At 49.0% G+C, this 26,119-nt stretch overlaps 2 protein-coding genes across 2 annotated transcripts in view; both read right to left on the bottom strand.

Moving 5' to 3' along the window:
* The window catches only part of LOC144113446 (uncharacterized), a 303,663-nt gene that overhangs the window by 94,006 nt on the left and 183,538 nt on the right, over positions 1 to 26,119 (bottom strand). The window lies entirely within an intron of this gene.
* LOC144113445 (uncharacterized) overlaps positions 1 to 26,119 on the bottom strand; it is a 78,276-nt gene that overhangs the window by 834 nt on the left and 51,323 nt on the right. The gene's annotated exons all lie outside the window — the stretch shown is intronic.

The following is a 26,119-nucleotide window of genomic DNA, read 5'->3' as shown; positions in this document are numbered from 1 at the left end:
GCAGATTTACTGCAAAAGAAATGTTAACAATGAGTACAAACCCTAGTTAGCTATAGAAGCTTCAGAGCTGCAACCTTTCAGCATATTCATGGTCCATCATAGTAGTGGAGCAGGTAAAGAGATTAGCTGTTAAAATCAAAAGTCCATAGTCAAGACTAGGCAGCAGCAGCTATCTTTCTCATCGAGGTGAAACACTAAGATATCAATGTATATGTTACATTCACCACAATCATCAGCAGGCTACATACACTGAAGGGAAAAGGACTCTTCCACTAATCCCCAATTTGCCCTGTTCCGTGGAAGATGTGGCCACACCATCGAACGTTCAGATCGCATTTGCCCATCTCTTTTTACCGTACCTGACTGTTTGCCTAGCCCTGGAATCCACTCTTTTACATTAATAGATCATCGTTTATCTGTTCTGGACGTTACTTATGTCTGGTCCAAGCCTATACCTTCCTCTTCAATCCACTAGGATTTCGATAACTCAAGTTCAATCTTTAATACAATCTGCTGCTTTTCTCTAAATGTCACCAGCATCACTTACTCTCCTTTCCATAGATCTCTGTGCTGGGTTAATACAATATAAGCATTTTTCCGCATACTTGAGGTCGTGAAGCACTCTTGTATAACAAATCTCCCCCGTCCTTCCAAAAATCTCGAGTTGCTTGTCTCCTGCACTGTTTGTGACATATCCTCTATAATCGCTTCAGTTTAAATGAAAATTTCTATTTCCTTGTTTGTACCATTTCCTGCACTAGTGCTATTATTTTGGCTACCATTTAAGTTCACGTGGAAAATGGTACAAAAAATCGCTTCTGCCATATGAATTGCAGTGAGCCTCTTTCCTGAATCCTTGATCAAGAGCACAAGCATTTCTGGGATACAAACTGATTAATGTCAGCATCAAACTGTAAGAGCAGCACACATCTAGAAATGCACACAGAATTTTTCTGCTGCCTTACCTACCAAATTTAAATTTCTCACGACACTATTGCCTTTGTCCCTTCTACAAACATGTATCTCTGCACACGCCTAATCCAGTCTTTGCACCTTTCAGGCTTTCTGGATGCTTTAGTGCTTGCCAAGTTCTCTTCATGTTAGTACAATTTTCTACTTTGCATAATTACCTTGCACTTCTACCTTATCTGAGAGGTCTGAGACTTTCATGCATTACCACTTCATAGTATGATGCATCTTGTTACCTTGGAGAGCTTGCCAATATCCTACCTAGCTAGCGTACCTCCTACTTCAACTGAGCACTGCGGAATTATGCTGGGAAGGTCATCACATTTAACTTCTTCATGACAACTTTCCTCCAGTCTCTATTCAATCCAGGCTGATTGTAGACATCACGACTGTACAGTCACTACGCCTCACCTCCTCTAGTCCTTCCACATCCTGCATGGTGCCATGAAGGGCATTCATTGTGAAGTCTATTTCATTATTTGTCTCCCCACTCAGTCTCTTTTATGTTTATTTCTTGTTTGCAAGCCTGCTTCTTTCGAACTTCCATACTTAGACTTCGAAGCTGCCCATCAGTACAGTGTAGTGCATTCTTACTTAATTCAAGGCAGAGAGGTTAGTCTGCGCTACGATTCTCTAGTATCATCATCATCATCATCAGCCTGACTACACCCACTGCAGGGCAAAGGCCTCTCCCATGTCTCTCTAATTAACTCAGTCCGTTGTCAGCTGCGCCCCCCCCCCCCCTTGTGCCTGTAAACTTCCGAATCTCATCCGCCCACCTAACCATCCGTCGCCGCCTGCTACGCTTGCCTTCTCCTGGAATCCACTCCATTACCTTTAAGGATCAGTGGTTACCTTGCCTTTGCAGTATGTGCCCTGCCCAAGCCCACTTCTTCCTCTTGATTTTGACTAGGATGTCATTAACATACGTTTGTTTTCTCACCCACTCTGCCCGCTTCCGGTCTCTTAATGTTTCGCCTGTCATTTTTCTTTCGATGGCTCTAAGTATAAGGCTAAGTATAAGGCATAGTATAAGGCTGGAAAATTACAGCTTAGGTTACATACTATTTGTTTACAAACCTCTCTTTCCCTATTTTATTGATTACTGATATGACATCTTTACAGTTCCTTTTAACCACCTTGCCAGTGTGACTGGGTGTTGGTGCATAGGCTCGCGGTATCTTCAACTCTCGCTTTTTATTAATGTTGATTATAATGACAACCACCTCCTTAAGTACCCGTTATTTAGTGTATGCACTGCATCAGTCGTCATAACATTGTTAAGCACTGTAATGTCCCATTCACTGCCCGATATTCCTCAAACAGAACAATTAGGCTAGACTCACTGGATAAGATTCTTGCCTTGAACACTGATAACTTTAGTTTCTAGTGGGTACTCGTAAAAAAATATCTGATAGCATTTCAGGACAATCAGTGGAACCGTGGAGCACCTTGTAAAGGAAAACAATATCCTGCTTTTCCCTGCGCTACCAAAAAATAGAAAATAAGTGAGATGCAACAATGAAAGAAATGCTCACTGAGTGAAGAGCTATATATGCATGCTCCCTCCACAGAACAGGAATTGGCCATTAATACTGTACTTGGCTGCCACCGCCGCTTTGTGGATTTCTGAGTTAACCCTCGGCCCTCAGTCCCCAGTGGCTGTGGATGAGCTGACCAAGGTGGCGGTCATGCCTCCGATGCAGCGAAAGGTCCTAAGAATTGTTGGATCTGGACAAGCAGCCATCGAATACAAGCCTGATAAAACAAGTTGTCTTTTAACGAAGACACACTGGCCATTGTAATCTCATCAACAGACTTCTGAGTCTATGCTACTACAAGTATACAGATTGCGACATTTATTTTATTTGTTATTATGATTTTTCTTGTACTAGTGCATTGATGTTTTTTCTATCTCTAAGCACATAACTGGAGGCGGCTGCCACTATTATTACGTTTTCATTGCAATCTTTACTTCTTTTGCACACTACGTCCACTGTGTCATTTAACTTCCTGTGTGTATCGTAGTGGTCTTCTTTGTGCATTGTAGTGCTCTTCTTGTAATGTGCACCATACTTGTAGGCTGCTGTGCTGTTGGCTTGCAAGTGAAAAAACATAAGCAAATAAAAAATAGCTTCACTGACCCTCTGAGTTGTTCATTACGAATAGGCAGCACACCATGTGCAGCCCTGAACAGACTTTTTTTTTTAATTAACCAGTGGTTGTTTTCAAACACTTGAAAGCAGTCCCTCCTTCACATGGCCGGCACTCTAACCGGTGCAAGGTGATATCAAGTGCACATTAAAACAGCTAAGGAAGCCTAAAATAATCCAGAGCCATCCATTACAGAGCAATTTATACACTAGTTGCTGCTTCGACATTGTAGAGACCAAACTCATTATTTCTATCTTTTCACATTGTTAAGATCCTCTTCACAGGGCTGCAGTGGTTTTAACACTTTACCAGCACATTATAGCTGAGTTATACAGAGGTGCATAATAAACAAATATTAATGCCACCGAAATTTTATGGTGCATTAAAAAAATAGACATTTGCTGAAAATTGAGAGATACATACTTTCATGATGCCTAGCAGAGGCATGTGAAGCACGAGCTGCTGCATGCTCTGAGATTGCGCAGGTATTGGCGATCATGGCTCCTTGTGGGTAGGAATCAAGAAATTGTAGCTATCTTCCTTAGTAATTATCGGACATATGTATGTCTATGCCTGAGGATCTGTGCAACACAAAACAGATTAAACTTCTTTTACCAGCATCAAGAAACCTAAGTAACCACACAGTACAATTCTTTCAGCTCCCAATTCTAAGTTCAAAGAACTGTCAGCAAATATGTAGTCCTATAAAAAGTTAGAATCCATGGGAGTGGCTGATGCAAAAAATCTATGCCAAACATTCCATAGCTCACCTTTTGAACAAAGAAATGAATGAAACAAGTTGCACTGTAACATCTGCTCCAGTGGACGAAGTTTGTGGCAAGCGTTTCTGCAGGCATTTATGTTTGCAATGGCAATGGCATATGTGGAGACTGTTCCTTGAAAGCACTTATTCCAAGGGCCTGCATGACCAGAGATGGTACACTCTACGAAGTGCTCTGACTGCTTTGACACACCCACCTAGACTGCACACTGTATATGAAAACCATCCCTAAAATCCACACACAGAAATCAGTGCACAAAATTTTGCAGACAAAAATGCATCAATGCTTCTGCTAAAAGCACACCTGCCTTATTCTTTACTTGTGGTGGAAAAAATGGGCCATTTCTGTTGGTTATTATTTTTGGCCAAGATTCATAACATAGACACAGTCATATGTGTCATCAGCTTTCTTATAATATGTATTTCAAGCAAAAATATAAGGTTCTACAGTGTAACTTATTATTCAGTACAACATTTGGCAAAAACTATGTCAGCTGTACTTGCATGCTTTAAGATGAAAAGAAAGTATAATTTTAAATTGCTTAAATATTCAAAGTGTTTCCTGTTAGTTTGCCTGAAGAGCATGAAAATTTCAGTGTTCTAGATAAAAATTTGCGATCACAGGGTCTGTTTTGGTGCAGATCACAGTGATCACTGGGTCTGTTTCAGCGCAGATAACAAGAGTTTGAAATGAGTGGCTAAAATGATCAAATCCATTCTTTCTCGGCAACAAATGTGTCTTTTGGGGTTGGGCAAACACCAACATAGCCAGAAAGAGCCATAGAATCAATTCTTATAGAGACCAAAAATTGCAAGTTGTCTCTGTGTCTGTTTAAAGAAAACAAAATTGCTGAAAATGTTTAACAAAAAAAAAATTATTTGCACTTAGTCTGCTTATGAGTGGCAAAGCGAAAGCCAAAAGCCTTTCCATGTCCTTTCTCCCTCCATTTTTTATTCTTTTTATTTTCTTCAATTTTTATATTTTTCTTTGTTTTTCATTGCCATTTTATTTCTATTCTGTATTATTTTTATATTTTTGTTTTTCCCACTTATTTTTATTTTGCCTTTCATACATTTTTTTATATTTCTTTGATTGACAGGTGGGGCGGACATTTCGTGCACACGTTTCCTGCAGACAGGCCTTGCGCACACCCATGAGCCAAGGCTTTTGCCTTAAATATCAAATTTCAATGCCTAAAATCTACACATAAACGCAAAGCACAGTTTCAGCTTGAAAGCTTTTCCAGATAAAAAAAGAAACTTAACTGCCCAGGCTCACATGCCACAGCAGCACTTTCTTTATGTAAAACAGACGCAGGAATGCAACATTCCCATTAAAGCAGAAAAGTGTCTTCTGGATATGACCCCGCAACGAATAAGACCAGAAAAACATTCCTGCTTCACTCCAGCAAAGATGCAGTACTTAACAAAAGCTGAATGATGCCCGCAAAAATAAGCGAGCCAATAAACGACCAATCTTGCACGAGTAATATTTTTGTTAATCAGCATACGAGTTCTTGCTCAGGATGTCAGTGAAGTTGTTGTATGCTAACGGTGGGAATAGCCATGCTTGTTCTGCCAGCAATTGCTCCACCGTAGCGTCACTTATATGTTAATAATGACCTAAAACCTGTCGCGCCTGCCGCACATTGTGCACAGTCACTTATAATACTACATATTCCACTCACGCAGTCACCATCTATGCACATATTCAGGATGTGCACTCACACTTCTTCATGTTGCGTCAAATGATATGCCAGTATTGAGAGAAAAATTGCAGACTATCTCGTCATCAAGACATGATGTAAGCATGAAATGCTTTGCAGTACCGGCGTATCATTGTCTAGGTTGGTTTATAGATACGGTGCTAGCCATATTCTCTCGGGGCACCTCCCTGATATGGCTCACTGCTTAACGATCCCGTTCAGCAATGCCGAAATGGCATTACTTTCCACCGGCAATGTGTACACTACCGAGGGACTTCCGAGGCGTTTCTAACAACGCTCTTGTCGAACGTGGCAAAGAAGAAAAGCACGAATGCTTGCGCAACACCCCCAGAGGAGCAGTCACGGATGCATGCGAGGTGCCCGATTCCACTGCCAAAGTGTGAACAGGAATGCAGAAAGGTCATCTCTGCAACTTCGGGGTCTTTCACTTATACTGGGCACAGGCGATATCGCGATGCAGTTCAGAATCAATTGCATGTTCCTGGCTGTCCTCAGCACGATGATCATTGCAGACCTCCGAGAAATCATCACAAGGCATACTCAGTAACGTGCGTATGGATGTATTAACTTCAACGCAAGCGTTAGTTGCATCCAGTTCTACTCGCTGACATTGGTGATCGGCAGATGTAGTGCGACAAGTTTCATCACTGGCAAACGTAAAGTGACCAGACGTGCCAATTTAGGCGGCACCTGTCCATAATTTGCGGGTCTGGTCCCTCTGTCCCGCCAGCATGCTTGCGGGACAGCGCTTTGTCCCGCCTAAACTGCACTGGCTACACTGGCTACACCTGCTCTGCCTAGCTCCATTAATTCAGCCTAAATAACGGAAGAAACAAGCCATAGGCAGGCGCTTATGACTTAAGAGTTCTGTCACATCGGTCTTTATGAGAATGTTTTATGTGACGAAGCCTGTAACGTTTCACATTATGTCAGGACTGAGAAACTAGAGGAATGGGAGACAGAAGAAGCTGCATGAGGAACGGCGGGAGGATGTTCTTCAGCACTTTGAGACAAAAGATGTGCCTTGCGACAATATGAGGGCAATTATATATTGCGTACTGCATGTGCTTGCCAGGAATAAATGCACCAGTGTGGAGAGCGTTTTCGTTGATGAACAAGCTGTGGTCTGCAGAGAAGACGCAGTTTCAAGAGACGACACTTAAAGCGCTGCTGATGCTCAAAGTGAATGGGCACATGACATGTGAACAGTACCATGGACACATCTGCAAAAATGGACAGCTACAGAAGATCCACTCAAGCCAGAAGTATTAGATGTTTGTGCCAGGTAGGCCAAAGCTGGAGGAAATGAAATGCTGCATGATATGGATAGAATAAAAAAAAATAGAATGTCTAAACTACTACCCGTGTCATTCAGGGGCCCCCCACCCACGTCCCGCTTTGGAGTCTGAGGAATATGGTCACTTTAGGCAAACGCCAAAAGTTCAACATATTCGTCTACGCGCCGGTTCGTCAGCCATCGAAACTGCCGCCACTGACTCGTCATCTTTGACGGATCCGTGACACGCTCCTTTCCGAAGAAAGGCGAACCAAATACTTACCACTTTCCAGGTTGGCTGCCGCCATTTCAGCTCTCTTCGAAGATGCTAGACTGAAAACGTTAGTACACTGCAGGGACAGACCACGACCGATATGGAGATTCACGCGCCGTTCAACCGGGCTTATGCAAGTAACAAGTACCCCAAGTTGCCCATGTACGCATGGCAAGTACGAAAACTTTGGCGCCAAACAGACAGCCAGCAACTCGGATTGGCTCCATGAGGCTTGTCGAATGACAATTTTATTGTTCTTGTTTCTATAAGAGCCACCCTACTATAACTCTTGAATACTGAGGAGCATGTGGTTCCCGTAGCGCACCGGAGCGATGAAAACCGTACAGGGCGCTAGCAGTAAGAGTGTAGTACGGTGGCATAAGTGTTCCTGTAAATGCTTCCAGCGGGAGCATATGAAGCGCGTAGAATGCTTCTCACAAGTAAAGCGGTAAATTGTTCGAGCTGAAAATTTCGCACATAAATGGAATTTGGTAGGCAGAATTGTTTTATGCCAGATTTGTTTGGGGTACCTGCATGAGTCGACAAGAAAAAGTCGGATATTCGCATCGTCTGGGGCGACGAAGAAACGAAAAAGGCCGCTTCTTCAGCGAGTGCACTGGTTGCGCCATCTCGTTTCTTGGCCCTAGATCATGGAGATTTGGCAGAAGAGGGTGATTGTTTTGCGGGAGGTTTGAAGCTGCTGTGCCACGTATGTCTTCAAACTTAGTGCAAGTGAGAGTCTTCTCCTATCCATTGTACTTTTAAGGCGCCAAAACCGCACGCACGCACGCATGCCCGCCCGCCCGCCCGCCCGCCCGCACGCACGCACGCACGCACGCACGCACGCACGCACACACACACACACACACACACACACACACACACACACACACACACACACACACACACACACACACACACACACACACACACACACACACACACACACACACACACACACTGTTTTATACCAGATTTGTTTGGGGTACCTGCCTGAGTCGACAAGAAAAAGTCAGATATTCGCATCATCTGGGGCGACGAAGAAACGAAAAAGGCCGCTTCTTCAGCGAGTGCACTGGTGGCGCCATCTCGTTTCTTGGCCCTAGGTCCTGAACATTAGGCAGAAGACGAGGCAGAATCTTTTGCGGGGCGTTTGAAGATGCTGTACCATGAATGTATATTTAAGGCGCCAAAACCACACACACACACACACACACACACACACACACACACACACACACACACACACACACACACACACACACACACACACACACACACACACACACACACACACACACACACACACACACACACACACACACACACACACACACACACACACACACACACACACACACACACACACAACACACACACACACACACACAAGAGAAGACAACGGGACAGAGTGCCTCCCGTTCACATTTAAAAAAAAGGTGCGGGCGCGCGCGCGCGTGCGTGCGCGAGTGCGAATGCGCGTGTGTGGGGTTAAATGTACAATGATCAATTACCAACTAGCCCAACAAGAAGTTCTCTTAAATTCTCCTATCCAGTCTAGGTGTTTCCATTATTTCTTCATACGTTATGAGTGGGTCTTTATTCCCACTCAGGGGCACTTCCAGAGCAGTTCGGATAGGTCACTCAATCCAAAGCCTCCTGGAGGAGGCTTCCGGTCAACAGATTCTTTCCGTACTCTATAGTACACGACGAAGACACTGGAGAGCCTGAGCTCTGCGGTAGCCGCCACAGGATGACTTCGCAAAATCACCTAATTTGGGGGTGTGAGGATTCTCCTGGAGCTAAATCACAAAGCATCCCGGAGGTGATCCGGAACCACGACCTGGATCAGCAAAGACTCAGCATCCGTCAGGCGGAGACAGCTTGCTAAAAGACTCTCTCCGCGGTCTCCGGCGCTGAAAGCTGGCTGTGAGGCAGCCCTTCCTAATGCTGCGCCCCGACCGTGAGGCCCCATGATGATGGAAATAAAGTTCATTCATTCATTCATTCATTCATTCATTCATTCATTCATTCATTCATTCATTCATTCATTCATTCATTCATTCATTCATTCATTCATTCAGTCATTCGTTCAAGCTTAGTGCAGTTTTGGCCAGATTAAGTTTTTTGTGATCCTTGATTTGGATTGCAAACTATTTATTTCGTCAGAAGGCAAAATGCAGATGGTCCGTGCTGGGTGGCTATCAGTACATGGCTGATGGCGACCTGAGTAGCCCATTTAATGGCCCGGGTTTGAACGCCCATGTATGAGCTGAGCAACGCGGCCTCCCATTGCTCAATAGTAGGAACTTGTATTAGAGAATACGGTGGCCGCTCCTCTTTATAGTTCTTCAATACGTGATCGTTAAGTGGCTATTTCACCACATAGTGTACATTGCGGGACGTAATCACCGGGATAGAGTTTTCATACTAAGTAAGGTGTGATCACTGATAAAGCAGTTTCTGAAGAGTCTTCAAACCTCTCGCAGACCCTACACCCCCTCCTTTGCCTGATCTCCACAGTCGACCAACGAGATGGTGCCACCAGTGGAATCGCTGAGAGCGGCCTGTTTCGTTTTGTCGTCGCCGCAGACGATGCCAATAGCTGACTTTTTCTTAATTATTTAGGCGAGTACCCCAAAGAAATGTGGTATAAAACACACGCACGCACACACACGCACGCACGCACCAGTTACGAAGAAGGTACTACGAACCAGAAGTTATACACTTATAAATTAGACTAACACGCTTGAAAACACAAGGGTTTACTGAAGTTTCGACTGGGGACGTCTTCATCACAGTGGTACATAGGTATATGCTTTTACACCAGCAACTATCAATACCACTTTTTCAGAAGCTCAAGACCAAGACAGAGCATGCACTGGATGCGATATCAGTCCCGCGGGTAATGTGTATATGTCACTGAAAGATACGTTAAAAATTGGGAATTCCTAGAAGAAAGCACATATGTGGGAAGCGTAACTGTTACCATGGCAGACAATACAGCGCGCCGGGACGGTCGTTTAAGTCAGCAGAAACAGCATCAAATTTATATATAAGATAATTGTAAAATAATGACTCTTATTTATTGAATGAGCGACCGGGAATCCTGATGTGTTTAAATAGCGGTAGGTTGTGGAGAGGAGCGCAGTGAGCTTTGTGGTTGTCGAAGCGTAATCGAACAGGGGTTTCGGTTTTCCTCTGTATCGTTATTGGACACAGAACACTCTAGCAAATAAATTGTGTTTGAAGTGTCACCGCAGAATGTGCCTTTAATGTTGACTTGATAATCAGAAGTGAGGCAGTCACATGTGAGCAGATTTTGCATCTCGGCTTATAACAAGGGTGGCCGCCTTCTTCTCACAGACGATTAGAAATTTTTGAGGATTTTAGAAGTCACGCAAATTTTTTGGTAGCCTGTATAGACTACCCCGGGCGGGATCTGGGAATATTAATTTTAGGCATTCTTTTTGTCCGATTATGTTATGATGTCTACGAAGAATGCCGGTGTCGTCCGTGTTCATGTGTGTTCAATCGTCAGGGCGCTGCCTCTTGAATTATCATAAGACAATTCTTTCCTGGTTTGCATTTCCCATATTCTATACAGGTCCAGAGTTTCCAGAGGTCCAGAGCTAAACGACGCCGACGGCTTTTCGGCAGAACGAGCTGTATACGCTGTCGCGTAAAATTAGCTGCGGTTTAACTACTTCTGACCCTGGTTTCATAGCGAAAGCTGTGGTGTATCGGGTAAGTAGACACGGCTTGGCGTCTGTAACGTTGAGCACGTTCCTCACACTGGATAGGCAGCGAGCCCATCGTAGTACGGCAGGTGGCAGTTAAAATTAATGGCTCATCGCGACAGGTTGCTCACCCAATGAACGCTGCGCTCTATTGGGCACTATAGCTGCAGTAATGCGTGTCTGCCACAACGTTGTCAGCGCTAATGCGTGCAGCCCACATATCTTTCTCACCACCGCCATGTACGTCCTTACCTCAAAGCGCGATTGAGGTGTCCGCTGACCAAGGAAGCCAGTTACACGAACTTCCTTTCCTCAAAATCGGAGACTAGAACGTTGTCAACGCCAACAAACACAATGATTGCCGACAGCTTTCGCTTTGTATATCCTGGATTAGCTGAGCGAAACCACAGACAAAAAAATTGGTTTTTGCGACCGCGGCGGCTGCGTTTTTATGGAGAAAAACCGCTAAGGCGCCCGCGTGCTGTGCGATGTCAGTGCACGTAAAAGATCCCTAGGTGGTCAAAATTATTCCGGAGCCCTCCACTACGGCACATCTATCTTCCTTTCTTTCATTCCCTCCTTATCCCTTTCATTACGGCGCGGTTCCTGCCCAACGATATATGAGACAGATACTGCGCCATTTCCTTTCCCCAAAAACCAGTTATTATTGAGGAAATGAATGTTGGTAATGTTGGTAAAGTGGTACCGTGAGACGAACACGGAGGCGCTGAAGCGAGGCTGCTGTTGTTGTTGTTACCCTCACACAATGGCACTTGCCCACTCGGGGGATTGGCCAAGGATTGGGGGGCACAGAGAGTTTTTCAGATAAATCTTTTCATGGACGGAAGTTAGCTGGCTAGTCGAAAAAGAGAAGAGAGAAGGAAGCAAAGGTGCGCTTCTCTTCTTGGCCAGTCGCGACAACAACGACATCACTGCCACCTCTCGGCACCCGACACAAAGGAAAAGCCACGTATACAAATCCAAATCCAAATCAGCAGCCGGCAAGGTGGCTGCGATAGAAGCTTGTTAATGCCGGCTGCAGCGCAACGTATCGGTGACCGTGTTGGCCTCGTTCGGACTGAGTGAGACTGAAAAATGAGACCTACGAGGAAAACGCCGGCAGCGTCTCCTCCTGCGAAAGGTCGACGTAGCGAAGTCGCCGACACGTCGCCTGGACCGCCCGTGACCCGGAGGAGGTCCGCCAGGCTCGCCAGCAAGATATCCAATTTCCAGGCGGCAACGGACGCGCCTGGACGCCGGCCTGGAGTGAAGGCAGAACCTCCCAAGCCGGTCGTATTCGAAGGTAAAGCCTCAGCGACAGCCACTAATACACTGAGAAGGAAATGTAAGGCGGCGACAGTGGAAAAAAAGCGTTTGTGCTCCTCGGGGAAGACGTCTTGTCGTGGTCGGCCGCAGCAGGCTCCGAAGGGTAGAGGTAGGCGTTTGAAGCGCACATCGCGAAGAAGCCACCGCGAAGAAGTCCGTCGCGAAGACAACGACGCTGCTTCACGATGACCACAACGCTCCTTCCTCCAGCGGAAAGAAAAGAAGGCCAGTCCGAATGTCGACGAGTGGTTCGTCGGACGACACCGGCGTACCTGCCTCCGAGAACCAACGCTGGTTAGAGAGCAGTAGCGATGGCAGCGGAAGCTGCAATAGCGCTGAGAAACGGCGTCGTTTGCGAAGCGGTTGGACAAGCAGCAACCGAAGCAGTGAGAGCAGCGCTTACAGGAGACGCCTCTTACGAAGGAGTTCGTCGTCAAGCAGCGGCGTCGCCAAGCGCGTAGCGAAGAGGCAGCGCAGAGCAAGAGGGCGGCCTCCGAGCAGCCGCAGAGCCATCGGCGGTGGTGAGGAGCGTCCTGGAACCAGAGGACCGCAGTTGCCGGAGCGTGTAGAAACAACTCACGAAAAGGTTTCCAGGTGGCTGGCGCGCATGGAGGAAGCTTGATACACATGCTTCACTGCCGGAGTGTTTTTCGAAAGAACAGCAAGTTGATGTGCGTCTTTATGTTCTCGATGCGGCCTGTGTCAGCACTCGGAAGCAGCACGACAGTTGCGGGAAAAATTTAAGCTTCAGATTGTAACCATGTGTGAAAAAGTTACTGTGAAGGAGAGATTTTGTCGACTCGGACACATGAAGAGCGACTTAAAAACCTTTTTCTTGCCAACGCGCTGCATAAAAATTCACTGTTCTCATCTTTTAAGCCTCTATAGTTATTACGCGACAGCGCATACAGCTCGTTCGGTCGAATTGCCGTCGGTGTTGTAGCGGTAGCAGTTGTTGTCGGCACCGCGCGTCTGAAATATTCCCTTACGGCGCGGTTCGGGTGCAACCGAGATATGCGAGACAGGGGTCATTTCCTTTCCTTAAAACCAATTTTAATTTCATTTTCCTTCCCTTACGGCGCGGTTCGTGTCCACCGAAATATGTGAGACATGCGTAATGTCTTTTCCTTAAAGGGCCACAGAAAGGGGTGTTTGAGCTTGGTTTTAAAATGCTTCCACTATGTAGAGTACAGGCCACCGGGCGTCCATGCCGCGTACGAGACCTCAAAAGCGAGCGGGAAATTTACAATACATTTTTAAAAATACCCGCTTTCGCACATCGCGACGACGCGCGGTGCCGGGCTTACGCACGAAAACCTGGCAGACGACGTCACGTCCTGCTAATGACGTCAACAGGGGGGGGGGTATCATTGGTTCACAGCGCCAAATTCTTGCAGACGTCGCGAGCAACCTCGGCCGACGCCACTACGCGCGCGACGCAGCCGGCGGAGGTAGGGGAGAGGCCGAATGAGTGGGGCCGGCGAAGGAGCGCCGCCGTTTTGGCGTGCGAGAAGAGAGGGAAAACACGAAGACGCGGAAGTTCAAATTTTGTCTGCAGTTTCGAACTTCGAGTTCGATAGTTCAGGCATGTAGATTGATACCCTGGCCGGCAGCTTGCTGTGGACACCGGAACCGCGCCGTAAGAGAAGAGAGGAAGGTAGGAGTGAAAGAAGAGATTCCGTAGTGGTCTCCGAAATTGCACTGACAACGCACAGCACACGGGCGTTTTTTGTCTTTCGCCTCCATCGAAACGCGGCCGCCGCGGTCGGGTTCGAACCCAGGTACCCCGGCCCAGTAGACGAGCGCCTTAACCATTGATCCACCGCAGCGGGTAAAAAATAAAATTTAGCTGCAGTTTAAGTATACTGCTGAAACTGGTTAGGAAGCTGTGGTGTATCGGGCAAGTAGACGCGGCTTGGCGGTAACGTTGAGTGCATTCCGCATAGGCAGCGCGCTCAAACTGCCACCCTGGCAACTGGCAGTTAAAGGGACAGTGAGGAGAAATTGAAGTTGGCTTGTATCCTTAGAATACCAGCTCCTGATCACAAAAACGCCACTCTTACTGAAAAAAAAAGCTCTTGTAAGGTAGAAAATAGCAAGAACCAAAATACAGGTATCGCCGCCACTGCCAATCTCGGAAGTACAAGCGTGTTGACGTCATAGGACAAGAGGCGCCACCTTGGAGGAATTTTCCTTACTCCATGGACGCTATGAATCTTTGAGGCTGAGGAAGGAAGGTTGCGCGGTTCAGTATTGAAGTAAGTTCTGTATTAAAACAGATAGTGCACTTTTATCACACAAGGATGACAGACTATAGACAACCTGAATGTTGGTAGCAAAGAAAACTCATAAATGCGGCCTTTTCCGCCAATATGGATAGCATAACTGCCCGCATCACGCGCTCGGTATCAGTCTTAATAAATAATTGGTTTTGGGGGGGAAAGGAAATGGCGCAGTATGTCTCATATATCAATGGACACCCGAACAGCGCCGTAAGGGAAGGGTAAAGGAGGGAGTGAAAGAAGAAAGAAAGAGAGAGGTGCCGTAGTGGAGGGCTCCGGAATAATTTCGACCACCTGGGGATCTTTAACGTGCAATGACATCGCACAGCACACGGGCGCCTTAGCGTTTTTCCTCCATAAAAACGCAGCCGCCGCGGTCGGGTTCGAACCCGGGAACTCCGGATCAGTAGTCGAGCGCCCTACCCACTGTTACGTCTCGCCTACAACGCGCGGTATAGCCGGCGCGGATGCAACGGACGCCGCGGCTTCGTTCATCGCGGCCGCAACGCCTCCTGCCAAGCGCGTCCAGGCAGGTTTCAGTGCCACGTGTCGTCGTGCGTGCGTGTGTGTGTGTGTGCATGTTTTGCCCACGCTTGTCAAAGCGCGGCAGCCGGGGAGAGGAGCTCCCCAACTGGGAGGCGAGGAGGTCTGACCGGCGCCGGCCTGGCGGACGCGCCCGTCACGTCTGGACATGTTCAAGCGTCGCCGTATCGGACGCCTCTTCCCAAGCCGCTCCTTCTTGCCCTCGACTCCGAGGGTATATAAAGGGAGCTGCCCCGGACGCCAACGAGAGACTTCGATTTCGCCCTTCGAGTAACGTGGTCGCCCTGACCGGCTGCTCTTTTGAGATGCCAGAATAAACAAGTTGTTCTGTTGCCATTCGACTCATCCTTTGCCGGGACCTTCGGATGTTTCCAGCTTTGCCCCAGGCCGCCAGGCCAACGCTACCCTTGGGGCTTGCAACCCTTTTGCAACAACTGGTTGCCAGCGGTGAGATCCCGACAACGGAGGCCAGCAGCGAAGATATGCGGTCAACTGTATGCTGAGCAGCACAACGACCATCCGGGAGCAGTGCAACGAGCCCTGTGTGATGACTGGTTGCCTGCAGCGGAACGACTGCGCTGAATTCGTGGCTGCGAGGTTTGGTGAGTGCGGGACTTTCTTCTTCTGAGTTTTGCCAGGCTTTTGTTAGTGTCAGAAACAGAGCTGGTAATTGTGTTGTCGTTGCTGCCGGGTTAGTTTGCGGCAAGACAATAGTAGGCAGTAGAGAAAGCAGCATTCGGAGCAGCCATGGATTTGAAGTCGTTGCGCAAACCGAAATTGCTGGAGCTTGCAAGAGAGTTGGGTCTGGATGTCTCAGACAAACTCAGAAAACCAGAACTGCTAAGGGCTATTCTTGAGTTGGAGGCTGAGGATGACGAGCTGTCGGAATGCCTTGAGACCATTGAGGAGAGGGAGCAAAAAGAGAAAGACGAGCGCGAACGTAAAGAACAAAAAGAGAAAGACGAGCGCGAACGTAAACAACAAAAAGAGAAAGAGGAGCGCGAACGTAAAGAGCAAAAAGAGAAAGAAGAGCGCGACCACGCTTTAGAAATGAAGCGTCTCGAGGTAGAGATGGAACGCGCTCGTAATGGAAGTCAGGCACACGGTGCAGGAGAACGGGTATCGTTCAAAATGACTGACCTGATGCGGCCGTTTAAGCTTGGAGAGGACATTGGTTTGTTCCTGGTTAACTTTGAGCGAACGTGCGAGAAGCAGGGGTTCTCTCGGGAAACGTGGCCACAGCGCTTGCTCACTTTGTTACCCGGCGAGGCGGCCGACGTAGTCGCTCGCTTGAAGAGAGAGGAGGCAGAGGATTTCGACCAAGTGAAATCGAGTCTGCTAAAAAAGTACAGGCTGTCAGCGGAGGCGTTCCGTCGGAAGTTTCGGGAAAATGAAAAAGGCAGAAGTGAGTCATATACAGAGTTTGCCTACAGGCTTATGTCAAACATGCAGGAGTGGCTCAAAGAAGAGAAAGCGTTTGGTGACCACGAGAAAATTCTGCAGTGTTTCGGGCTGGAACAGTTTTATAGTCGGTTACCTGAGAACGTGCGGTACTGGGTTTTGGATAGGCCAGACGTTAGTACAGTGGCTAAAGCCGCCGAGCTAGCCGAGGAGTTTGTGACGCGTCGGGCTCGCGGAGCTAAGGACGGTCAAAAGGGTGAATTTGGCTCCAAGTCTGAGAGGCCGAAGTTCACACCCATGAGAGCAAGAGGGGACACGCGTAGTGCGGATGCGAGTGAAAGCAGTCCGACCGAACGTAAGGAGACGGCGGCAGCCAAAGCCGAACGCAGAAAGCGGTTCGAGGCGAGGCAAGCGCGCGTGTGTTATACGTGCCAGAAGCCGGGTCACTTTTCGGCGCAGTGTCCAGAAACAAAAACAAAAGTCGTGTTTTTGTCATTATGCAGCACTGACGAGAACATGAAGCTTCTCGAGCCTTACATGCGAGACTTCCTCGTGAACGGGAAAGAGTGCCGAGTGCTTCGTGATTCCGCAGCTACAATGGATGTAGTTCACCCCTCTTACGTAGAACCCGATATGTTCACGGGCGAGTGCGCATGGATCAAGCAAGCCGTGGAAGCTCACAGCGTGTGTCTGCCCGTAGCAAAAGTGCTTATTGAAGGACCTTTCGGAGCAATTGAGACGGAGGCCGCAGTGTCATCTATGCTGCCCCCCCAGTACCCGTACCTATTTTCGAACAGGTCCGATCACCTCCTGCGCGAGAAGGGGCTTTTGTTTGGTGAGGCTAGCGTTCAGGCCTTAACCAGATCGAGAGTTCGGGAGCTCGCTGCAAAGGCGGTAGTTGCGGGGCCGACGTTGTCGAACAATGAGAAAGGGTCGGAGGCCCAGCAAGCTGATATTCAGAGCACGTCCGAACTGAATAAAATTGAGCCTGTAGCGCTGAAGGCACCAGGTACTGGAGAGGAAACGCCCGACACGGGAAAGTTAGAAGAGCTATCTGCAGATTTGCTCATCGCGCCTACGTCCGATGGACTTAATAGGTTGCTAAAAGTCAGCCGGTCGGCTTTGATAGCCGAGCAAAAAAAGGATGGCAGCCTAGAAAACATGCGCTGCAATGTCAAAGAAGGTATCGCCAAGAAAAATGCTCGTTTTGTGGAAAGAGGTGGGGTCCTGTACCGGAAGTATCTAGACCGCAGAGGAGTCGAGTTCGATCAGCTGATCGTGCATCAATGCTACCGTCAGGATCTGTTGCGCTTGTCGCATGGCGGTTCGTGGTCCGGACACCTAGGAGTTAAGAAGACTAAGGACCGTCTCTTGCAAGAGTACTATTGGCCAGGGTGTTTTCGTGACGTAGAACACTTTGTGAGGACATGTGACACCTGTCAGCGGGTTGGCAAACCAGGGGACAAATCGAGGGCGCCGTTGAAGTTGGTACCTATCATTACGGAGCCTTTTAGACGGCTCGTTATTGATACAGTGGGACCTCTGCCGGTAACAGCCACAGGGTACAGACACATTTTGACTGTGATCTGCCCAGCGACAAAGTTCCCTGAAGCAGTGCCGCTAAAAGACCTCAGCTCAGTTGAGATAGTCAATGCACTACTGTCCATATTTGCGCGAGTTGGTTTTCCTGCGGAAATCCAGTCAGATCAGGGCACAGTGTTTACGAGCGCTTTGACGACAGCCTTTCTCGAAAGGTGTGGGGTAAAGCTGTTACACAGCTCAGTGTACCACCCACAGTCGAATTCCGTTGAGAAGCTCCACTCCGTCATGAAGCGCGTGTTGAGAGCATTGTGTTTTGAGCAACAAAGTGATTGGGAGCTGTGTCTGCCTGGGGTGATGTTTGCATTAAGGACCGCGCCGCATGCGGCTACGGGGTTTTCGCCAGCTGAGCTGGTGTACGGTCGCTCGCTGCGGTCTCCGCTTCGCATGCTTCGAGACTCGTGGGAAGGCAGGGGCGACGACCCAGTCGTGGTCGAGTACGTGCTTAGTCTCCTCGAACGCTTAAGAAGGGCACAGGAGTTGTCAGGTGAAGCAATGGCAAAGGCCCAGCAGAGGGCCAAGGTTTATTATGATCGGACAGCCAGGGCCCGTCGTTTTGAGGTGGGCGATGAGGTAATGGTATTGCGCACATCGCTAAAAAACAAACTCGACGTGCAGTGGGAGGGCCCAGCACGGATTGTTCAAAAACTGTCGGATGTTAACTACGTGGTGAGTCTGCCAGGAAAGCGGAAAGCACAGCAAGTTTACCACTGTAATCTGCTCAAACCCTATAGGCAACGGGAAGCAGTGGTGTGTATGATGGTAAACGTTCCCGAAGAGCTTCCGGTCGAGCTTCCGGGACTAGGCTCAGTGACGAACAGGGAAGACACTGATCAGGTCATTAGTGACTTACTCAGTAAAGCACAGCTGTCGCCTGAGCAGAAAACCGAACTACACCAACTCTTACAAGAGTTTCAAGGTCAGTTCTCTGAGAGGCCTGGTAGGACTTCTGTCCTTACTCATGATATAGAACTTACCTCCCCAGAGCCAGTACGATCCAAGGCGTACCGGGTGTCACCCCGCCAGCGCGATATTATGGAGGCTGAGGTAAAGAAAATGCTACAGCTCGGTGTTATTGAGGCGGGTGAGAGTGATTATACCTCCCCTTTGATTTTAGTTGAGGTACCGGGCAAGGAACCTCGTCCTTGCGTCGACTACCGCAGGCTTAATTCCATCACTAAGGATCAAATTTATCCGATCCCTAACATCGAGGAGCGCCTTGAGAAAGTTAGTAGCGCTCAGTTTATTTCCACCCTAGATCTTGTCAGGGGTTATTGGCAGGTTCCACTTACAGAAGAGGCTAGTAGGTATGCGGCGTTCATTTCACCAATGGGAACATTCCGTCCTAAAGTTTTGAGTTTTGGTTTGAAGAACGCGCCATACTGCTTTTCAAGCCTAATGGACAAAGTGTTGCGGGGACAGGAAGAATTCGCTTTACCGTATTTAGACGACGTAGCGATATTCTCCGCATCCTGGTCTGAGCATATGGCACACTTGCGGGCAGTGCTAACCCGCCTGCGCGAAGCGGGCTTGACAGTCAAGGCTCCCAAGTGCCAATTAGCACAGGCCGAGGTTGTCTACCTCGGTCACGTGATTGGACAGGGTCGTCGCCGCCCCTCTGAAATAAAGGTGGCCGCTGTGCGAGACTTCCCGCAACCGCGCACGAAGACCGATATTCGGTCGTTCTTAGGTGTCGCCGGCTACTATCAGAGGTACATCCCCAGGTACTCCGATATCGCGGCTCCCCTGACGGATGCTCTAAGAAAAACAGAGCCCCAAACAGTCGTCTGGAGCGAGACAAAGGAAAGAGCTTTTAGCGCCCTAAAGAGCGCCCTAACAAGCCAGCCTGTGCTACGATCGCCAGACTACACAAAAGGGTTCGTTGTTCAGTGCGATGCTAGTGAGCGAGGCATGGGCGTTGTACTGTGCCAAAGGGACAATGGAGAAGTGGAACACCCCGTCCTGTATGCTAGTCGTAAGCTGACCTGTCGTGAGCAGGCGTACAGCGCCACCGAGAAAGAGTGTGCGTGTCTCGTGTGGGCCGTTCAGAAATTGTCATGCTACCTAGCCGGCTCGAGGTTTATCATTGAGACGGATCACTGCCCTCTCCAATGGCTGCAGACCATATCTCCCAAAAATGGCCGCCTCCTGCGCTGGAGCCTCGCTTTGCAACAATATTCCTTTGAGGTGCGTTACAAAAAGGGGAGTCTCAACGGTAACGCCGATGGCTTAAGTCGAAGCCCCTAACGTAGGAATCCGCCTCAAAGTTGTTGGTTACTGATGTTTTCTTCCTGAGGCAGGATTTTTAACATATTGCTTTTGTTAGTGTTTCAAAGTGATTATGTGCTTTCTAGTGCAATTTTCCAATTTGTGGACGCGTTCTGAGTGCTGCTTGACTACTGTAAGGAACTAGGCAGTAGTATAAAAGGGGAAAGAGCCTGGCAGAGCTTAGTGAGGGTTGTCTCGTGCTTGCTGACTGAGCGGTTGCGTTTCGGCGTAGTTCTAACGCTTGCTGGGAACGAGCACAAAAATGGCAACTCTCCCGAAGTGACTTTGCAGTGTCCTATGTGATCCTGAACCCGAGAACGAGGCCTTCTCTGTGCGCTGCGCTCAAGCAACGTCGAGGGACGATCGGTTTCGATTACGAGCATCATCGAGCGACATCCCTCTGGACAGCGGATGCAGTCCCCTGACCATCGGGATCTCCTTCTCCCGGCGGGGCGGTCTGTTACGTCTCGCCTACAACGCGCGGTATAGCCGGCGCGGATGCAACGGACGCCGCGGCTTCGTTCATCGCGGCCGCAACGCCTCCTGCCAAGCGCGTCCAGGCAGGTTTCAGTGCCACGTGTCGTCGTGCGTGCGTGTGTGTGTGTGTGCATGTTTTGCCCACGCTTGTCAAAGCGCGGCAGCCGGGGAGAGGAGCTCCCCAACTGGGAGGCGAGGAGGTCTGACCGGCGCCGGCCTGGCGGACGCGCCCGTCACGTCTGGACATGTTCAAGCGTCGCCGTATCGGACGCCTCTTCCCAAGCCGCTCCTTCTTGCCCTCGACTCCGAGGGTATATAAAGGGAGCTGCCCCGGACGCCAACGAGAGACTTCGATTTCGCCCTTCGAGTAACGTGGTCGCCCTGACCGGCTGCTCTTTTGAGATGCCAGAATAAACAAGTTCTTCTGTTGCCATTCGACTCATCCTTTGCCGGGACCTTCGGATGTTTCCAGCTTTGCCCCAGGCCGCCAGGCCAACGCTACCCTTGGGGCTTGCAACCCTTTTGCAACACCACTGAGCCACCGCGGTGGGGATCAGTCTTAACCCCAAAATGGATTCTCGAACACCCACGTCTCTCTATACGTGCAGGACCCCGTAGGTTTCCCACACGCCCCACAAAACTCTCTCGTCGTATTGTCGATTCCGATAACGAGGAATGCGCCATCCGCACGGCTTAGGGCTGCAGTGGATCGAACCTCCTTAGCACAGCAGCATCCTTCGCCCCCTCAGCCTCTGATCATGGCCCCCAATCCTAGATCTCGAGCATCGACAAAAACACATCCCTTCACAGTAACCCAGTGGAATTGCAGGGGTTTCAAGGACCGGCAGAAGCGAGCCCACTTACGCCTTTACCTTGAAACCTTTGAGTTCCTCGTGGCCGTGGTCGCCCTTCAGGAGCCCGGAGGCAACACCAAACTCACTAATTATCAGACTTTCCAGAGGGACACAGAAACCTGCATCCTAGTTCACAAAGACTACACAGCACAAGAGGTCACCCTCCCATCGACCCCCGAATACTCCCATGTCATGGTCACGGTCTTACCTTTGCGGAGCAAAGACCCCTCGATTCGTGCGCTTAATATATACTGCGCCCAAAAATTAAAGACGTAACTTTCTCTAAGCTCTTTACAGAAGCAATGCGTGTGGCTGGACGCGACGCCCTACTCATTGTTGGAGATTTCAACGCTCCATGTCGGCAATGGGGCTTCCTTAGGGAGGAACCCCGAGGCAGAAAATTGGCGGAGCTAATTTCGACACTCGGTGTAACCCTCCATACCGATCCGGCCAACCCCACTCGCATGGGCAACTCACTAACCAAGGATACATGCCCAGATTTGACTCTTACAAGCAATATTCGGCACGCAGACCGGCTTAACGCCCAAGAAACCCTTGGCAGTGACCACTACACCATTAACACGACCATTTACACACGGCCCCTTAAACGCCGCACATATTCCCGATTGGACTAAGTTCCGCTCGACACTTCCCTCTGTCGACATTGTTCGCTCGGGATATCAAGAATGGGTGGCCTCGCTAATGACAACCCTCCGCAAAAACGAACAATGCATTCAGCTCACTGGTTCCTCCTCCGAAGTAGCCAACCGTCTTCTCCATATTTGGGACGCCCGCAGCAGTCTCACCAAACGATGGAAAAAGCAGAAACACAAACTCAGACACCACATTCTATAACTAGCCCACAAGGCTGCCGACTACGCAGCTCAGTTAAGCGACACTAACTGGGTGGATCGATGCAACACTGCTGCGCACGAGATGTCTGGCCGCAACACCTGGCGTATGTTTCGTGCACTTATTGACCCCAATCAAACGCGTGCAGAAACGCCGCGGCATCTCCAACCTCCAATGCATAACTTTCCCGATACTACAACACAACTGGCCCGAAAATTGTGTGACAGATATCTCTGTACCACGGTGGACCCTCGCCTTTCTCAATGCTCATACATAAGGCAAACAAATCTGGAGCTGGACGCACCCTTCAATCTCCATGATTTGGAGGCCCTAGCCAAAATGAAACGCGGTACTGCAACGGGCCGGGACAGGGTCACCGTCAAACTTCTGGCGAGCCTTCCGGATGCAGCCTATCGTACCCTCCCTGAACTCATCAACCATATATATCTGACTTGGAGAGATTCCTCTCCCCCTGGATTGGAAAACAGCCTTAGTGACGTTTATTCCTAAGGCAGGCAAGCCAATTGATGTGGAGCACCTGCGCCCTATCTCCCTCACATCTTGTGTCGGCAAACTGATGGAGACTATGGTGCGAGACAGGTTCTCCACTTGCCTCGAAACACATAACACTTTTGCAGACACTATTTTCGGTTTCCGATTACTGAAATCCGCACAAGACATCCTTCTACAACTCCATAATGACATATTGTAGCCCAAAGAACTCCCTTACAATGACAAGGTAGTCCTGGCCTTGGATTTGTCAGGAGCCTTTGATAATGTGAAACATGAATACTCAACCACCTCCAAAATACCAACTGTGGTCAGAATATATACCGATATATATATATCTGGCAATTTCTCACAGGTCGACAGGCCTACATTCGAATTCAAGACAAAGGACATGGACCCTATACCATCGGATCCCGGGGTACACCACAGGGTGCGGTTTTATCTTCCCTCCTCTTCAACCTCGCAATGAAAGACCCCGCAAAATTAAGAGCCATGCCCGGCATCTGATATGGCCTATATGCGGATATCTCTATCTGGGCAACACAAGGCAATCTAGGACACATGGAGACCTGCCTACAACAGGCAGCGGAGGCAGTGGACACTTACGCTGCCTACTGTGGTCTCCAGTGTCCTCCCACCAAATCAGAATTTGTCCATATTCGACCCTCTCCTCCGGACGACACTTCAATTCACCTCACACTCCCTTCGGGTCCGGTTAGAGAGGCCAAGGAGATCGGTCTCTCTATTCACCAGCAACGAAGACCGGACACAGCACTCGCGAAACTCCCCATGTATGGTGATCTGGTGGGCCGTAGGGTCCGCCGAGGCTCTAGCAAGCGTGGGGGGTCACGAAGCAAAGGTGCCTTGCGGCCGGCATATGCCTTGGTAACGAGTAGAATTCTATACTCAACCCCCTACCTTCGCATGCGCAAACACGAGGACCAACTCGAGGTCATGCACCGCAAAGTCATCAAACCGGCTCATGACCTTCCCATTACCATATCCAACCAGCGTTTTCTGATCCTGGGGTGTGGTCAACACCTATCAGAAACTCCGAGACTCCCATCTCGTCAACCTATCACGAACGCCATCCGGTCAACGCGTTCTTGACCGACTCCACATCCAACACACCATCACCTTTGAGGAACGGGTACCAGCGCCAGAAGCCTGGGGACGCGACCTCAGGATTCGATTCATCCCCGCAACATGTCACATTCTGACCACAATGGCCATCGCGTTGCGCGTGCAGAAGCACTGGAGGGACATTATGGTCGACAACAACACGTGTAATACGTGGACATTGCCATTCCCCACCGTGGGGGGTGGTTCACTGCAGCAGTGGTCCACGACACCACTACAGTGGTAGGACTCACTTTCCGCGCCTACAGCACAAAACACGCAGAGGAAATCGCGATTGCGTTCGCATTGTCCCTCCCAAAAGTTAAACACATCATTACGCAAAAGGTGAGAGAGTAAAAAAGGAAGACCATGTTTTGCGTTATAGAAATGAAAATTGGTTTTTGAGGAAAGGAAATGGCGCAGAAACTCTCTCACATATTTCGGTACACACCCGAACCGCTACATAAAGAAGGAATAAAGGGGAAGAGAAAGAAGGAAGGAAGAAAGAGGTGCCGTACCAGCCCCCATCTAAACTCGGACCGCATTTGATCCTGTCTTCGTCTTACACTTGGCGAGTCACACTGAACACCAGAGAGGGTTCGACCTTTCCACCTTAGCCATTTTTCTTGACGTTGCAAAAGATGGTTTGGTTTATGGGAGTTTAACGTCCCAAAGCTACTCAGGCTGAGACGCCGTAGTGAAGGGCACCGGAAATTTCGACCGCCTGGGGTTCTTTAACGTGCACTGGCATCGCACAGTAGACGGGCCTCTAGAATTTCGCCTCCATCGAAATTCGACCGCCGCGGCCGGGATCGAACCCGCGTCTTTCGGGCCGGCAGAACGAGCGCCGTAACCACTCAGCCACCACGGCGGCCATTGCAAAAGAATATGACAACGTGCTTCAGAGCTCAATTCTAGCCAAATTGCAAGGCATTTACAAGTTTATAAGTGATCGTGCGGTTCGTGTACGGTTAGGGAGTACCTTAAGCACCGAAAGGGTTTTATCACGAGGTGTGCTTCAAGTAAGTGTTCTTACCCCCACGCTCTTCAACGTCGTAATGACTGGCCTTCCCAATTCGTTGCTAAAAAATTGCAGGAAAGTGCGTATGTCAATATATGCTGACGACATCTGTATATGAGTTACTGGCTACCAACAACAGCGATTGGCCCTGATAGCTCGACAGGCTCTACTTTCGGTACAAGCATACCTTCAAAGTGTGGGATTGTCTCTATCAGTGGAAAAACCCGGCTTTGTTCTGTTTCCAGGAGTGGGAAGACGTCAAGCGCGGTTGAAGATAGACCTCTGTCACTCTTGCATCCGTAAAATTCAACCTCACGCGTTTCCTGGGCGTCATGATTGACTCCCGTCTGCAGTGGTGAAAAGCTGTCGACGCGATTGTTTATCTATATCTCCTCGTCTCAATGTGATCCGAAGAATTGCTAGTGAGCAACGGGGAAACCATCCTTCTTCAATGGTCAGACTTCATGAAGCACTGGGGGTCAGTCGCATAATGTATCAATAAACTTTAATTTCCACCTCGGCATCACAGCTTGAACGTCTCGAAGTTGTCCACAGAAAGAGCCTAAGAAGAGCCACTGGAATTCCTCAGGCAGCTTCGAACAAAGCCGCACTTCATGAGTCTATCAAAACCTCTAAGCGTTGTCGCTTCTCAGAGACTACTAATGCATCTTGGCCGCCTAGGAGAGACGGTAGCTGGGCGCTCCCTTCTCGTGCGCCTCTGCAAGATATGAGTCGAAGGCATACTTGGCTCTTAGTTCTTTACGACTTAATGTCCGAAGGCAAAGGAAACAGTTGAAACCGCCCCGGTCTTTTCCGACCCTCGACTGTAAGGTCACGGCTCTCCATGTGAGCGCAAAGCGCAGCTCTCCTTTGGCAGCAACGCGTTCGCTCGTACTTGAGCATTTGGAAACAGAGTATGCCCGTCATCTTCAAATTTTCACGGATG

Source organism: Amblyomma americanum, chromosome 1 (assembly GCF_052857255.1).
Source record: "Amblyomma americanum isolate KBUSLIRL-KWMA chromosome 1, ASM5285725v1, whole genome shotgun sequence".
In the NCBI taxonomy this organism is placed as follows: domain Eukaryota; kingdom Metazoa; phylum Arthropoda; class Arachnida; order Ixodida; family Ixodidae; genus Amblyomma; species Amblyomma americanum.
Note: the sequence above shows the minus strand (reverse complement) of the source record. Positions and strands in the feature narration are given on the sequence as shown.